Source organism: Anarrhichthys ocellatus, unplaced genomic scaffold (genome assembly GCF_004355925.1).
Source record: "Anarrhichthys ocellatus isolate YVR2014 unplaced genomic scaffold, GSC_Weel_1.0 scaffold14, whole genome shotgun sequence".
Classification (NCBI taxonomy): Eukaryota; Metazoa; Chordata; class Actinopteri; order Perciformes; family Anarhichadidae; genus Anarrhichthys; species Anarrhichthys ocellatus.
In genome coordinates this window covers 5,641,949-5,648,485 of record NW_022280044.1, presented here as the reverse complement: position 1 = coordinate 5,648,485, position 6,537 = coordinate 5,641,949, and the positions used below count along the sequence as shown (strand labels likewise).

Here is a 6,537-nt window from a genome sequence, read left to right as displayed (position 1 = left end):
TCCTCTCTCCTGTCCTCTATCCTATCCTCTGTCCTGTCCTCTGTCCTATCCTCTGTCCTCTGTCCTGTCCTCTGTCCTGTCCTCTGCTTACTCCTGTTGACATTGTCATCGTGGATCCAGGTCTCTGAGCAGAGAGGATATGTGCTTCTACACCGCGGGCTCTTTTCTTATGTAACATCAGTTGTGTCTATGTTCCTGTATGTGTCCCACAGTAGGTCTGTTGTCCATTATCCCGATAGAGACGGCAGCAGCGGTAGATAGCTATACTGCTGACTCAGCTGGTTCCTACAGGTAGACCTAAGTATTGTCTCTTTGCATCGTGAGCGTGTGTCAGAATATCACACCAGCGTCTCTCTGTTTGTTAGATTTAGCTTCTTGGACACGCAGAGCCTCTTTGGCACACGGACTGTCTGTTGATTCACTGTTGGTGAAATAAGAGAGCATATGGCTGCTCTCTCCCTGCATTACATCACCTTGATATCCAAGCAGATTGGTTCGCATTTACAGCTTGTGGGTGGGGGGGGGGGGGGGTTTGCTCATTGTATTTGCGTTTTATTTTGGTTGCTTGGAATAAAAGCAGGTTGGGATGTACTGTGTGTGTTTTTTTTTTTTACTCTGTATCCTGCTTAACCCAGTGCACACAGCCCGGCCAGATACATCAGGCTCAGCAGCGTCAGTATTGATCCATCTGAGTTATATAACATCATGCAGAGCGTTCAAGCTCCTGTGAAGACTTTGCATGTGGTTATTATCGGCCATCCATTAGCTTCCTGGTTCTACTTTTCTCCCTGGTTGTTTTTTTATGCACTGATGGACTCTCACTGGCAGGGATTTTAGATTTAAGCATCTTTATCTCAACCTCAGCCAGCGTCTCAACCTGTTGACGTGCAAATGTGGCCGACTTTCTCGTTGATATTTCGTAAAGTAAGGAATTCAATCGGTACCAAAAACTGAGAAATTATATTATTAGCAAAAGTATAAAACTAATTTGAAAGGTTCTTTGGTTTCACATCTTTGACATTCTCCGAGTATCTTGAGGTAAGTTTGTTAATATTACAACTTGGCGCTGCTGCTTTTGGGTTCACAAGATGTCAGAAAAAAGTTGTGAAAAGCAGCAAATAGTCACATTTGAATAAGCTGGAACTAATACATGTTTAGCAATTCTGTTTGGTTAATCGACTAATCGTGGCTGTTTGATTGTTGTTGCTGTTTTTCCTTATAAAACAAACCAATACCTCTTTCATTTTAAAGTGGATCAACATGCAAAATGTTTGATTGTCCAGAAGGGTTGATTCACACAGTCTTCTGAGACGCTGTTCATGTGGCTGCAGGCGGAGCCTTCAGCAGTCTGCCTCTGTCATCACGGTGGTGATGAGTGTCTGCAAACAGTGTCACGGTTTCAGTCAGCGGCCTCATACCGAAACCCACGCTCACTCCCTGAAACCACAAACACTCGCAGCAACAGCCCAACTTTAGACGTGGGGGACAAATATAGCAAGATGCTGGTCATCCGTCCTATATTTAGCTTTTCCTCTAAATATTCCCAACTTGTTTTCTCTAGCTTGCACAACGCCGGCCATTCTACGCTTCTTTGTGCCTCTCTCCTTGTCCCTGATTTGGAGTGCTGCTGCTCTAAATATACGCGTTCCACACCTTTCAGTAAATTAACCTGTTGTCAGTGAGTCTCTGTCTGTGTGTATATATATATCTATATATATAGATATATATAATATATATATCTATATATATAGATATATATATCAATATATATAGATATATATATCAATATAACACAGTTTTTATTTATAGAGTAATTACCCTTGGTTTACCACATTGGGTTTAGTGAAGTTCAAAGAGGTGAAAGCATCTAGATGCTCTGGCTTTAAAAGTTGCAACGATTGTTGTAAACTGTCACTATTTGGAAGTCACGCGTACAGTATAGTTTGTATTTTAAATGAAGTATGAGCTTTTATCACCCTGCAGTGCTGACCAAGGCAGTGCAGAAACATCAGCCGGTGTCTGGCACAGCCTCCAGCAGCCTGTAGGAAGGTTCTTTCTCGCCCAAAATAGGTCGTTGCCGGTGGACCACCCGGGCAGATCAGTCTGAAACTGGGATTCCTTAAATCTTTGGTGGTCCATGCTGCACATCAGCTACCCGTACACTTAGATAAGGATAACAGAGCAGTTATCAATGTTTATTTGTGATCCTTAGACATATTAAATACATACAATAACATATATTTTGTCAAAAAGCATCAATATATGTATATTTTCAGTATTTCACTGCTTTAATGCAGCGATTACAACTTTCTTGGCTGATTTCCTGTTTTAAAAAATAATTATAATTATGGTTTACAGCGAGGCTCCAGACTAACTTTTACCACCACTGTCCCGTAACGCCCCGAAAAATACTTTCAACCCTCCTGAAGTCAGTGTCCTCAATTCATCCTCAACATCCTCAACTCATAAAAAACGTAATAAAGTACTTGACACATGTATTTTGAAGCAACGGCGTGTAGAATTGGGAGTGCCGTGGTGGGTGTATTATGGTCACAGTGCCATGGCACACAGTACAAATCTTTATTATTGCACCTTGAGTACACATACAGGCCTCTTTGGTCCATAAAGGTACAGTTGTACATGCATGGATTAAGTATGTTATTGGAACATTTGGTAGCAGGGTTTGAACCAGCACCACCCACCACAGCTGAGCTCTGCACAGCATCTGTCAACATGGTCTTCTGTTGGGGAAGTCGTCCAGCAAGCGGAGCCTATTTATTTCTTATTTTTTTGTTCTCTGGTCCATCTGTGGCGTCTGGAGGGAGGCAAGGGGACCAGTGGTTCTGGTGCTTTGTCGGTCGGTATTGGCTGGGTTTACACACACACATACTCCAGCCTTCTAGATCCAGACACACTCTTATTCCTGTAGCCAGGTAGACACTCTGTACATGAGAAAGGCCCTCTGCTTCAGACACATCCTCAAACATGGCGTCCCTCATCTTAATAATGCATTTCCGTGGTCATTAACCACCACAGGCTGACTCGGTAAAGATCTCCCTGTACTGTAGGATTCTGCTGTCTCGGTGGTGTACGTGAAGTCCTGGTGAACTGGGATGCTGAGGAGGACCCTTCTCTCTCCTCTTGACAAGATGGCCCTGTGCCCAGAAACTCCCTCTGTGGCACTGTAGGATGGAGCCGGCACCGTCCTGAGCTTGGACGTCGCTGCTGACACTCCACCGCAAACCAACCAGAGTCGGGCCGATATATATGCGCGTCTGCCAGTATCGGCCAGTATTGACCAGTCACTGTGTTCTCCCCTCACTACAGGTGGCAGACGTTTAAGCAGAGACTTTGCTCAACTTAATCTCTGAACTCTGCAGTGAAACTTCTTTGAACATAATCTGCTAACCTACTTTAAATCGAATTGATATTTCTATGCCTTTGCGTCGGCTTTAGCCGTGGCTAGCATCATGTTTTCGGGGGATGCCTGTCCGTCCTGTCCATTCTTGTAATATCTCAGGAACGCATTGAGGACATGTCTTCAAATTTGGCGCAAATGTCCACTTGCACTCACGATTGAACTGATTAGAATTTGGTGATCAAAGGGCTTTGTGACCGCTCAAAATACGTTTTTAGCCGTAACTCAAGAATTCTTATTACGACAATTTGTAGTGATGACATTTTGGACGGACATGGATGTAAACTGCAACACGACTGGTTGGCGGTTTTTCTTTTTATGTTAACAATGGATACAATGACTACAAGTAACGTGCAGTTACTAAAGTACATCCCTGCTCATTGTTCTGGTTTCATGGCCTGCAGCTTTACTGTTTTGGTTTTGGTTGTGCTAACAGGAAGTTAGTTGTAGTCGAACTCTGTGATTTGACCCACAGCAGTTGGGGTTGTGATATAAACGGCTCATGGAGGCACTTCAGCTACTTCTTCTCGCGACTCGGTCAAATATGAACACACAGACATGATACACGTATTTTAAGATTCAGTATGACTTGCAGATTCAGAGGATGTCATCATCCGATCGTGAATAAACACTTTTATACTTTTTCAAAAATGTGAAAATGCATCTTGATTTTGTCAACACAGTGTATGGTAAAGTCTGCAACACAGGCTTTCTGTTTGAGACGCTATTTACTCAGACACACAAAACTTAAAACATAGCCTTGATGCCCGTCTTGAGCATCTAACAGCATTGTATGAGTAGTAAGACATAAAGCACACCAGCATGTTTATGTATTTAGTTTCTTCATCCAGCCGGAGGCACCAACCGCCTGATCCCCCCCCCCCCCACCCCCTACTTGAAGGGTTGTGTTGAGGGGTTAAAGTGCTTTGAGCTGCTCTATAAGTGTGAGCATTCATAAATGGTGATTCTTCCATACGCACATGCTTTTGTCATGTTGCTATGTACAAAACGTCTTTCAATTCCAGCAAAGCACAAGTGTGATCTTTCTTCTCCACCACCGGCGCACGTCAGCCTTAGAAAGCAGGATGAACGCTATACTCTGCAAATAAAATGGTGGCTGAACATAAATTAGCGGAAGGTTTATCCTCTACATCTGCATCTTTTAAAAATAGCCTCATTTCTACTCAGCCACTGCTAGATGTTCGTGTGTTGTGTATAGCTTGAGGTATAACATGAATTCACCGTGTTCTGTTCAGCAGAAAGAGGACAGTGTTGTGAGACCTTATCTTTTTTGTTTTTTTGTTTCCTTCCTTCCCTTCCTTTGTCCTACATTCGGAAAACAAAAAGAAATACTCCTGTAGAGGAAATGTGTTTGGTGGCGCGATGTTCACACTGTGACAAGCCCGTCCAGACGAGTGCCAGCTGCAGCTCAACACTGGCAGCTCTGTCACCTCCACAACGGGCTGACAAGTGGAGTATACGACCGATTTACTGAGCCAACATTAGTCTCCGTGCCGTGCTCAAATAATACGACAACAAACCAAAATATGTTGAAAGCAAAAAAACTACCTTTATTTTCAGCAGATGCCTCTATAAACATCATTTTTCATAAACGGCAAAGTGTTTATGTTCTTATTTGTAAAAAAATTAATTAAATTTAAAATAACTAAAATGTCCTCGATATCGGTGAGATGCTCACTCAGTTAGCCAGATACGGTATCGGTGACAGTGGGCCGATATTGGTATCGCATGTCATGATTTGACTAAATACTGATTCATTACATTTATTACTATTTATTCATTTGTTAAGTTTTGTTTTGCAATATTAGTAAAGCAATGTTTGAGAATGTTGCCTTGCAGGTAAAAGAATGATCCCAGTCCCTTCCACACAGTGACACATACAGCTTATTGCTTATTATTAAATACACACTGGTATCAGATTAATACCCGGTGTCGGCCTAACTCGGTATAGCGGGACTAAAAAAGTCCGACTTCAGTCAAATCCAATGTGGGAGGATTTCTACCACTGAGGGTGAGAAGTACAGTACAAAAACAAGATTCTTTGTGGGGGAAACTATTGTACACTGCTAACACACAGGAAGTGCAGTTGTGGTTGACAATGGAGAACGTTTTGGGGTAATTTCTTCAGTGATAAACCAGCAAGAGCTGCTGATATGCATGATAACACTTTGTCTTCTTGCTTGCTGTGATCGCTAAAAGAAGCTAGTCTGGCATTCCAGAAAATTGGCAAAAGTAAATGTGCGTTTCCATCCACTACTGCTATGTAAATAGTAGGAGTTGGTTCATTGACACAAACAGTTTATTATTGTCCAGTCGGGGGCCATTATCCATTGCAGAGGAAGTCTCTCGTTCTTCCTCTCTGTCCGTCCCATCTCCTCACCTTCCCTGTTCACCTGTTTCCACTTTCCCTCATCAGCCCTGCAGCAGCCCCCCCGTAGTATTTAAAGGAACGGCTTTAGAGGTGACTGTTGGGGTCTATAATGATGAAATAAAATTGTTTTATCAGCAGCCTTAACCCAGAAATGTCAGTACCACAGGTCCTTCACGTACCACTTTTTTAGAATATTTGGAGCCCTCCTCACAAGGACTCTCTGTTGCCCGGTGCAGGACGGACGCCCTGGGCTCTCTTCCATTCCCCTCTCAGCTTCTCCGTTTTTTTTCCAGATGAGTGGCTGACCGCCTGCCTTCATCCCACCGGCTGGTATTCCCTCAAAGCTGCACATGTCTGCAAGCTTTTAGCCTGAAAAAAGTCAGTTGGCGGAGGGACGGAGGGGAGGGGGGGGGGGGGGGGGCCCATGGCATAAAAGAGCGGGGAGTGATGTCAGAGCTGCTTGGACTCGTTTCAGCCGGACCCCTGGCAGGAGCGTGGATGCTGTGCTGTGTGGTGTGTGTGTGTGTGTGTGCGTGGACATTCTCCAGAGCTGCTCTTAAAAGCTGGATCCCTGTGCCCTCTGTTTCTCTCCATGCGGGTCCTTAAATGTTTTTTAGGGGTTTTCTCAGAATGCAGCAGCACTAGCTCTCCACCTATATGCTGGAAAGTGGGACCTGAATGGGGAAACTGTGTTTTTAAAAATATGAAGTAACCCCCCCCCCCCCCC

General features: G+C 43.8%; 1 protein-coding gene across 1 annotated transcript in view; it reads left to right on the top strand.

Annotated features, from left to right (window-relative positions):
* Window positions 1-6,537, top strand: part of hivep3a (HIVEP zinc finger 3a) — a 31,372-nt gene that overhangs the window by 6,331 nt on the left and 18,504 nt on the right. The window lies entirely within an intron of this gene.